The sequence below is a fragment of the Saccostrea cucullata genome, unplaced genomic scaffold (assembly GCF_032062105.1).
Source record: "Saccostrea cucullata isolate Sc308-1 unplaced genomic scaffold, CSIRO_AGI_Scuc_v1 ctg677, whole genome shotgun sequence".
Classification (NCBI taxonomy): Eukaryota; Metazoa; Mollusca; class Bivalvia; order Ostreida; family Ostreidae; genus Saccostrea; species Saccostrea cuccullata.
In genome coordinates, this window is record NW_026924331.1 from 2467 (window position 1) to 13839 (window position 11373).

Here is an 11373-nt window from a genome sequence, read left to right on the forward strand (position 1 = left end):
TTAATTTTGTGGTACCTAGTAGAAATTGTTTAGATGAATTCACTCCACAAGATGTTATGATTTAGAACGAAATGAAACCAGGAATCAATAAAGGTATCGTGAAATTGATAGCTGGCAGAAAAGGTAATGTGTCTTATATTATCATGTTTGATGGCAAAAAAGATTGTTCCAAATTCTGGGTTTATCGGTATTTTAGATTTTGAAGATGAACCAAAAATCTCCACTCTGTTATCCAAGAAATCAAAAGACTTAGAAATGATTGATACTGTTAAAACTCATGTTGAAAATTTGGAATTGGTTTCACAGAGTGCTTGTCCATTGATCGGTGAGTGTTTTTCTGAACTTCAACTGGATATGAAAGGTTTGATAGAAGTTATAGGAACTACGGTGGAAGAACTAAGGTACGTTAAAGTGAAAAATTGTGTCACTTCAGAAGATTAAGGAAAAAGTAGGCGAAAAATGGAAAGAGTCAAAAGAAGCTTTTGTGATAGACAGAATTCAAACAAGATTATATCAAGTCAATGACTTAATTCAGTCAGCTTTGTTAACTGTGTCAAATTTAGGGAGAAACCTTTCTATTATCAATGGAACAGAATTCAAATGGAAGGATGAAAATACAGTGCAGTTGATGAAGTGTTCTAATTATGCGCCACTTTTAAATCGTGTTTTAGCTCTGGAACACCTTGGTTTGTCTCATGATGAAGAATTGCCACCCCAGTTTGTACAGCAGGGAACTGATGCATGGTACAATTTGAGAAAGGAAGTTAAAGTTACTGGTAGTAGCATTTTTCAGGCAATTGGGTTAGACTCGTTAAAACTGCAAAAGCTTTATTTTGATGTTCATGTTTCAAATTGTGAATCTTTACCGTTTTCGCAATTGCAACAGTCAGCCATTACGCATGGAGCACAGTCTGAAAAACACTGAATTGCGACTATTCTGTCCTTAGTTATGCATATGTACTTTCCATACTCGGTATTTTTCGAAGAGGGTGCATATTTCATATTATGAAATGAAAAAAAAAATAATTGAGGTTTCACCCGATGGATCTCTTCGAAATAATGAAGGTATAATGTGTTGTGTAGAAATTAAGTGTCCTTTTGGGATGCAAAAGTACACACCAACAGTGCACTATCCTTTACCACTCAGATACTCATGTCAGATAATGGCTGAGATGGAAGCATTAAATAAGACAAGACATTGTATGTCTCATGGACAGAGAAAAGCTCAACGGTATTTTTAGTACACCATGACCGCAAGTTATTTCAGAGGGTTATCCAGGAGGTAGAATCCATTTACTATTGTAATGTACCAAAAAGACCTACATCAATCCCAAAACACATTAAGGAATTAAAATCTGACCTTGAAAAGTTTTGCGACAACGCAGTATTTATTGGTGAATTTCGATCTCTTAAAGGGAAATTAGAAGATCCAACTTCACAGTTAGTTAGACAGTCACCTCATTACTTTATTGAAAAGACACAGGATTCTTCCAATTCGATTTTATCGATAGCAAGCTTAAGCATGCTTGAAGAACTAGACAGAACGAGAAGAATCACCGAGAGTGTATACAATCTTGTAATGCCCAAAGCATCGGAGGTTCTTGCATTCACAATGTCTGACACTGATCGATTATGGGATTCTGAGATAGCTCATGGCATGCCGATTGGGTATGTATTAAGAGGCTGGAGTTTATCTGTTGATGTCATGCGGAAAGTAGCCGATCATTTTCACCAAGTCTGTCACGATGAAGGACTTCATATTCCTTGCGAAACATTCGATGGACAATGGGCACAACTGATGACAACTTCCTCCGAAGGAACTCCACTAACAATTTTACACCTGCAGAAAAATGTGTGGAAAAAGACCTGTGATTTGAAAAAAACTGAACTCATACAACAGTTAGAAAATGTTGGAACCTTAAAAAATATACAGAAGATATTTCAAGAACGAAATGGAAAAGGTACAGTGTCATTTGTGGTTGGTTTTGAGAACAATTTACTTAGACCCTTAAAAACATCATCAAATGGCTGGAAGAACATTCGTGATAAAAAGAATCAAAACTCAGCCACCGAAGACGATGGCAATAAACTACTCTGCAGTGCATTAAATACTTAAGAGTCGGAAGTTGCACAAGAGGCTTCATCTTTTCTTCAAGACGACCTAAATGATGTTACAGAGATTCAAGATACAGATACTCAAAAGGAAGAAGCTGAAGACTTGCAGGTTGGCGACTCTGGGATAAGCACAGACTGTGAGAGAAACGTTGCCACCGAAAGTCTTACTGATGAAGAAATCACAATTGTGCGTGATATTTTGTTGCAAGGTAAACGCAAGACAAAGTGGGAATCAAAAATCGCTGCTGAAATCAGGTTTTGTTTTTCCTCAGCAAAAACTTTGAATGAATTTACTGACAAAGAATTGCGAGACATTTTGACATTCCTTAATGTAAAACCAAGAAGAAAGAATTTACAGATTTCGTTTAATCTGCCTAAATATGAAAAGGTGAACAAGCTGTCAAATTTATTTGGTGATTCCTCAAATGTTCATAATCCAAGAAAAAATAAAAAGAAAACTCCACAGACAATCTTAACTTTAAGAATAATGTGTCTCAGAGCTCTACGAAAACCTACATATCCAAAGCTTGCACTTGCTATTGCACACGCAGAATTTCAATGGAATGAAAACGTTCAATCTTGGATAAAAGAGAGGCCAATTGCAGAAAATATTAAAATAGAATGCCTAAATGAGTCATTCACGCCATTTTATTCCCCAGAATTTCATCCAGTAAGAAATCAGTTGGAAATTAAGGGGGTTGACGGAACACACATTCGAACTTGTCTAAGGGGAAAAATTTGCAGATCTGGACTTGCAAACATTAAGATAGAAGCTTGGATTAAGGTAGCGAAGGCACGGAAAACACGATTAAAGCTTGCATCGTTACTGGTATTACCTAATGGAAAAGTAATTGAACAGCAGAATGAAGCGTTTGCAAGGACAATGTTTTGTGAAAAAGTTGAAGAAGAAATGGCGAAAAACGGGGATTATGAAGAGGCAAATTTTTGTCATCTTATAAGAGAGTGGGGAGAAGCAGAAGATATTACAGGTATCCCGGCAACAGAAAGGGTGAAAAGAGTGTTAAACCTGAGAAAATGGCTTTTGAATGGTGTTGATTTCGGATGCTTTCCCCCACCTGGTATGTATATTAAGGGAATACTGAAAGTTACATTTGAATCCTTGTTGTGCAACCTGGAGGGACATTTATACATGTATGAGCTTGTAAAAGAACAGACGTATTGTTGGAGAGCGTACAGTAGCCTTATTGGAGAAAGTTTCTTCTCTGAAATGACAGAACTGGATCCATCAGGAAAAGGCATTTTCACTGCAGCCGGTGTTGGACAACATATGAAAAGAATAACCTAAATACACTCTATGAGGCTCAATCCAAATAGGTACTAGTTGTTTTCTTACATTTTAAAATAGAAATACATAATATAATATCGTCTAAGTTGGCTTTTGTACTAGTGATGGAAATGCATAGTTACATATTTATTTTTGTTTTAGAACGTTCCATATGCAGACTACTGAAGCACACGTTTACCCACGAACACCTGCTTTCTTATGTGAAAGACCTTTTGGAAAAGGAAGTCAGAGGGAACCACCGATTTACATCGACAAAATTACACCATTATGGGTACATTGTGAAATTAAAAATAAAGTTTTTGTGCACACCTGATAGATTTTTTTTAAATTTTACATGTAATTTATTTAACATTAACATTAAATAAAACATTGCGCAATAAATTGTATTTAAAATGCATTAATTCTTTTTCAGAGATCACTTCTTTGATACACCGGGAAGAAAATCTAATCGAAAAAAAAAACACTTGGTTTAATATCTGACTTGGAATCAGCACCAAAAGGAGTACAACCAATTAGGGTAGATGCCCATTACTAGACAGATGAGTCGAAATTGTTGCCAAGTTTACGCCTTGGGATTGATGTAACGGATGTAACATAAACTTTTCGCTTTAATACATGTAATTATTAAACAGTGCTATTGTTCATTCAATAAATTTTGATTAAATATATGCAATGTTCTGATTTTTAAAACCATTTTATTTCAAGCTTCAATTAAATGATAAAATAATACTGACACAAAACGGTAATTTTCAACAATGAAACAAAACTACAAAAGTAAATACAAGAGAAAAAAAATGACACATAATTATAGACTTCTTGTCAGATTCTTTTAAAGAAATTTATAAATTCAGATTACCGTTGTTTTTTTTTTCAACGTTAAATTTAAGGGGGCCGTCACTGCGTTTGACGCGTTTAACTTACATTAACTTCAGTGTACATGCAAAGTTTGGGGGAAATCTACCGCCCAGGTATTTTGGAAGGACCGTCTCAAAATACAGGTACATTTCACTGCATGAAAAGTCGGGTTTAATTTTTATCTTAAATGTGATTTAAATGCTCGATTATTTTATGTTTAAATGCATATTATAACATATTGTGGGATCGTAAATGTTAGAAAATAATTAGCATTTAATACGAGTTTAATGAAAAATTAAAAGAACAAATTTAATAAAGTTTGGAAAATTGTAAACTTACTAATACGTTCGGATTTTAGTCTGCCGTAAACAATTATTATACCTCTAATATACAAAACGTATAATTATTATTAAACATGGCCATAAAATTAAGTTTTACGGTAACATTAAATTTGTTCGTTTAATAAAATTTAACATAGATCTTTACCTCATTATTTTTTAATAAATTCACACTTTACTTTATAATACTTCCAAAAATTAAGTTATATACGGAGAATTGTAAACTTACTAATACGTACAAATTTTATTCTTTCAAAAACTAATATTAAATCTTTTGTATATGTGATGAAAAAATGTACGGATGAAACCTTCCCATATAATTAAGATTTAAGGTTGTATTTGATGAAATTTAACATTATTATATTATAGCATAATATTTTTATTTTACATTTATTCCATCAATAATTTGTATGGTTTACAATTGTGGGTTTTTTGGCAAGTATTTTACAATCTTACACAAATCCATTTCTCATTCAATTTTATTAGATGTCATCTCAATAGTGAACAAACAATGAGTTCTAACAAAGTACAAAATATTTCAAATTTAAGCCTAAAAGTCAGAATTAAAAAATTTACAATCATGATTGTAGCTCAATTATAATGGAGTAAATTTCTACATACTAGTAGTAAGTAATATACTGAAGTAATTATAAATAATATAAGAATAGTATTGTATGTAAAATTCAAATCCGCAATAAATCAAAACACAACAGGTAAAAAATGTAGTCATTCTGGACTCCAAAAGACTGCAAAATCTGACTGAAACTGCCCCTATTAAAACTTCTGCATGGGTTGTAAATGGCTTTTCAATTTCCCACAATAAATTATATCATACTTTGCATAAAAAGAAGAAAAGTTGCCAATAAAAGTTGTCCATTCTTTTTACATGTACATTGTAATAAGACACACTAAGCCACTAACAGAGAAGCCTCACTCGCCCACAAGCAACAGCAAAAGGATCGGTCAGAGACACCACCTTTCTCTTGCTTGGGTATCAAGATCTGCAACTTACTGCCAGCAAAGCTCTTTTAGACCACCCTTATATTGTTTCCCAAGTATTTCAACAATAGATGTCCATGCACTAATTATCCAAGTTCAACTTGAAAAATACTTAATGTTGACTGTGAAAAATACAAGACCCAAAAAAACCCTTTATATCATTTGGTTATGTCAATTCAAATTAAGGAAAAAGTATCACAATTACACAAAACAATAGCAGCTTAAATTTGTTTACAATACATGTAGCTCATTTCTGTTCCAACTGCTAGGTTTATTGCTTGATGATTGTAATATAACACATCCTCATTAAATCAACGTTACATTGGAATGCAAAACATTTCAATAGTGATATTTTCAACTTTGCTTTAAAATATCAAAAATGAGCTCTGAAACATGCATATATAAAAGTCCTGTATAAACATATGTAAAAGTATATTTAACAATTTTTTAAGCCTTAATTACAATTCCATAACTCATAATTCATAAACTCTCTTACTTCAAATGGAAGGAAATAAATTAATATTTTACTCTTGCAATTCTCATTACTCTTGCAATATCAATTGTAATATTTATTAAAATCACAATTCACCCCTTTTTTACTCAGAAATGTCTCTACCTCATTTGCCTATTCTATTTTTTACATCTATGACTCACTAAGCCACTGACAGAGAAGCCTCACTCGCCCACAAGCAACAGCAAAAGGATCGGTCAGAGACGCCACCTTTCTCTTACTTGGGTATCAAGATCTGCAACTTACTGCCAGCAAAGCTCTTTCAGACTACCCTTGATCATGATTGTCTTATTTTTTCCACAATAATGTCCATGCACTTATTATTTAAGTTAGACTTGTACATATATGTGATATATAAATCAAGATTAAAATGTATGTGATTGCAGATTACACAACAAACCAATAAATGTTTAAACAATAAAATACATAACAGTTTTAATCTGTAATCAAGCATAAGAAAAAACTTTCACTGTCAAAAATACAACACTAGGTATATTTTTCTTATCTAACATTGAATTTGTGCAAAACAGTAGCAACTCAGATATTTCATCTCTAATAGCCCATCTCTGTTCAATTAATACATCCATAGGATTGACTCTTTTAGATTCTTTATTTGTCCAAGTTCTTCTTATGCTCTGCCTTTTAGAGTGCTTTGATTTGAGAATGGCACTTTTGGTGTCCTGTTCTTTGAAGACATCCTCACATTCATCAGAACGCAACTTCAGCTTTCTAATTTCATAGATAGTATTATCTTTAGAATCATTTTTTGTACTATGAAGACGTAATCAATATTTAAAACTGCTTTTTCTTGCTTCTTCTTCTCTTCATGCCAAGAAGTTTTCAGCTCTGGAGAAGCACACCTAGCTCCTAATTTCTACAATAAACATAAAAACAAATACCCATTTGCCTATATATACATATTTTATGTGTGCTTCCGGATTTATGCAATTGTATATATTGAATAGTAAAAACAAAATCTGAGTTGATTTTAAAATTATCATTTGACCTAGAGGAAACACAGCTCAATTTTGCTTAATTAAAAATTTACAGAAGACTACAAAAGATATGCCATTTTTTCAAATCTGGGTAATAAAGACATATAATTATCTATTATTTCAGGCCAGCGAGCTACAGATTTCGAAGCGTGTAAATTTGGGACTAATGATTTTTTTCACCATCTTTTTTTTGGAGCATTTTACCTGCTTGACCTTGAACATGTTGAGGTGCCCTTTCCTCCACACTAATTCTTTCATTTAGCAGCAAGATACTATGGATATGGTAAAAAGCTGTCATAAACAAAATATGAAAAATTAATAACAGGTGTGGCTCTCCATAGAAAGAATATACAAAAAAAAAGGAGAAAAAATATACAAACAGGGTATACTTATGACTAACATGACTACGGCAAGAAGATAACATTTTACACAATGAAAGAAATTCTCTGTGTCATCTAGTTAAGTGAATTGCATAAAAAAAACATATAATTATATGTATAGATCAAATTTATAGACGACAAAATATGATATGAAACATACATAATGGTACCGAAGTCCGAGCACATGGAATTTGAAGATTTACAAAGTTTAGGAAAATGCAAAGAATAGCATTTACAGCAATTATCATATTAAGACACACATATATATAGTTTCACAACAGCAAGCGGCAGAATTTGTGGAAGAACATGTAAATTGGGGACTGGTGACTTTTTTTTTTTTTTTTTTTTTTTAGCAATTTACCAATGTCTTTACCTGCTTGACCTTGAATATGTTGAGGTGCGCAGCCCTTTTCTTCGTGTTCCTCCACGATATTTTATTTAATGTAGCAGAAAGATACTTTGCATAAAAAAAATATGAAAAATTAAAAGCAGGTATGGCATCTCGTAGAAAAAATATACAAACAGATGTATTTATGATATAGAGCAAGTAGATAACATTCATACAATAATAAAATCCTCAAACTTTGTGATCTAGTACATATTATGATATGTATTATATTAAATTTAGGGACGACAAAACATGATATGAAATGGGTGTACCTACTCGGAACACATGGGATTTAAGAGTAAACTTAAATGCAAAGGTTAGTATCTACAGCATTTAACATGCAAGTTATTGGGATAATGAACAAGTGATTTAACATAAAGTGAAATATATTAACGACTTACACTGTAGATAGCAAGTTTTTAAAGTGGACAACAAATGCAAACTTCCAGGAAATGGTGGCAATCTCATACACAATAAGTTGTACATTGTACAACAAATGATTAGTTCGTACCTCATACTGGGTAGCCAAATATCTGGTCAAGTCACTTTCAGGAAGAGAGCCTCAGCAAGTTCAATGTTGATCATTCCCATAGCTACTTCAAACTTTTCTGGCACAATTTCTGAAAGAAAAGATGTATCTTGCAGGGATTTTTATTCAAACTAGGAATGATTCTCATGAATGTAAAAATTTGAAAAGTTTATAGATGACCGACGAATACCAGACACAGAACAGAAAACTCGCTCGGGTCTTAAAATGGCTCAGGTGAACTAAAATAAATCAATTCATGTGATTTTATTGATCTTATCAGAAAATTTAAGAAATCTTACCGTTGTGTTAATCTTCATACTGCTTTTGTCATTTCTTGTGAGCATTTCCTGTAAATAATGCATGCATAATTGTGCATCACAGAATGTGATAGCTATTTTTAATAATTCATGCTTACGTATTTAATGTAAAAAAATTATGCATAGCTCAGAATCCATTGCTATTGTATTTTTAGGATAAGGAAAATACGCAGGGGGAATAAGGAAGCATACAAAATATTCTTACTTGGCTAAACCAGTGCTGCATTATGACGTCATAGTAGGCAAGATGACGTCAATTTTAGAAATCAGGTTTTCGTAATATTGGTATTTAGCTATGTAATTTAACTCTAGAAAATGATTAGAAACGTGTAAACATTAACAAAAATAAAATGTTTTTATTTTGTTATGCTGTATCTGTCATTTTGAGTAAAATCTACCACCGATGACGTCATATGTGTACATCAAGTAACTTGGGAATCGATCATGTCGTGTAAAGAGAATTTGGCTAAGACGGCTTGTTCAAAGATACGTAAAATGGAGTTTAAAAGGAAATATCGGATATATTGTGTTAAATTCATATTGAGTTCAATTAATTAAACAGGTATGCTAATTTATTTTCATCGATTATATTCTCTTTCAAAGACAGTCAGCTATATTACGTATCCCGGTCGGCCTATCGTCCGTCATTCTTGACCAAAAAATGCAACAGAACAACAATAAGCTGGATATTTTAAAACATACGATTTGTACAGATTGAAAGTTTGTGTTTTGACAAACTTGGAAAGTGCTGCTAGAATCCCGAGTTAAGCATGGTTGTACGAAAAATCTCCATTCATATGTATAAAATTCAAAACAAAGGGTAAGGTTTCGTGCGAATGTGTGGAATAAATATTTTACGGACAAGATAGTGGGATTCTAGCAGCACTTTTTAGACAAAATAGATGTTTTTCAGCTATATTACATACTCAAAGTAATTATCAAACTCCGGGGTATTGATGTTCTGTAAACCTTTTTATTAAGGAAAACTTTGCTATTAATAGAAGTCACGTGATGCACGTCTTTGCGTTAGACACGCTTTAATCTGTATGCGATAGTAAATAACAGTTTACGTTTATCAGTGGTTTTGGTAATTTATTAAACTAAATTTTCTTCAAAAAGTCTAAATTTCCCGATAAATTACTTATATGCTTCCTTAACATACCCGCGTAAGAATATAAACCTCGTATTGTCTACTTGGTATATAGAATTTCAAGTTGTTGCAATATTTTTTATACTCTTATGCTAAAAGATACAAGTTAATAAAAACATTGTTTGTTTATTTGTGATAATAGAAAATTTGAGCGGTATGGTTCTCACCATTTTCACAAGCTGTCTACATAGCCGGCGTTATGGGGAATCGTCTCAGGCACAGTCCACACTGCAACTATTTAAATAATCAAAATAAGTGCTCAATATATTCTTGAGTAGGCATTAAAAAATAAATAAATAATTTATTACATTGTACAACACTCTCTGTAAATGCTGAACAGAGGAACACTTTAGTGACAAAAATTCTGAAACCAATCCCAAACGAGAAAATTCTGGTTAAAATCCATCTTTAAGTTAGATGGTTAAAGTGTTAGATAATTATTACAAATTGTAAATAGCGCTTGCCCAAACGTTTTTACTGCCAGGCATTTTATGTGTACAGCCCAGACTAAGGAACAGTAACATTATCAGTAGCAGAGGCAATTATTCATTCAAGGACACATGATAAAATTTTGTACATTGTTCCCACCGCTAAACAGGGTCGTAAATGTCTTCATCTTCTGTTAAAACATAAATTCCATCCAAAGTTTATCATGCTTCTCCTTTTCGAGTAAATCTCTTTCGCCCCTTCCTCCCGTACAACATCATGATCAAGTTCAACATGGCTGCGTGGAACTCTCCAAAAAATTGAATTTCGGCGCGGTGTGTTGTTTTTAAATAAATTGCTTTTCGAGCCCGACTTCGATCCCGATGTAATTGTACTACAGTGATAGTCGATAGAGAAAAAACTAAGTTATATTCCACAGTTTTGAAAAATCTACATAAGGGTAAATAAATAAAAATGAGAAATAAATAAATTAAAATGAATAGGGTGCCTAAATATTTTTTTTCAAAAATGTTTCAACATAAGTTTACATTAGGTATAAAGAATTATTTATGACATATTCAAAATACCAAAAATGTACTTAAACTTTAAGTATAAGCATATTTACTTTGAAATGTCGATATTCTTAAACGGAACGTATAATTATCTCAATTAAACTTTATTATTCTCGACGTATTTTGCATTAGATATGATTATACTTATTTGAAAACTGTATTTAATTATATCACAATATATCTCATGTAAAATTTACCGTTATACATAAATTAAATTCAATACAAGAAATTTACTGGAGTAAACGAATTTATTAAATTATATTAAATGCGACTTTTCATGCAGTGTTTAGTATAGGATTATATAGGAAAATGTCAATTTGTAGCACTTTAAAGCAAATTATACAAATACTACAATAGACATTTTGTTCAAACTATAATATTTGATGAGTAATACTATATCATACAATATATGTAAGAAACACAAAATTCTACCGTCTTGTTACCAGAGGGAGCATCTCAAAATACAAAAAATTAGCAAAATTTTACTATTTT

General features: G+C 32.2%; 1 long non-coding RNA gene across 1 annotated transcript; it reads right to left on the reverse strand.

Annotated features, from left to right (window-relative positions):
- Window positions 1–7355: 7355 nt before the first annotated feature.
- On the reverse strand, window positions 7356–10700 carry LOC134266224 (uncharacterized). Its single transcript, XR_009991921.1, has 6 exons — window positions 10472–10700; window positions 10051–10117; window positions 8716–8763; window positions 8399–8507; window positions 7873–7956; window positions 7356–7410 (listed from the first exon to the last, which is right to left on the reverse strand). It is a non-coding gene; the product is annotated as an uncharacterized LOC134266224 (long non-coding RNA).
- Window positions 10701–11373: the final 673 nt, after the last annotated feature.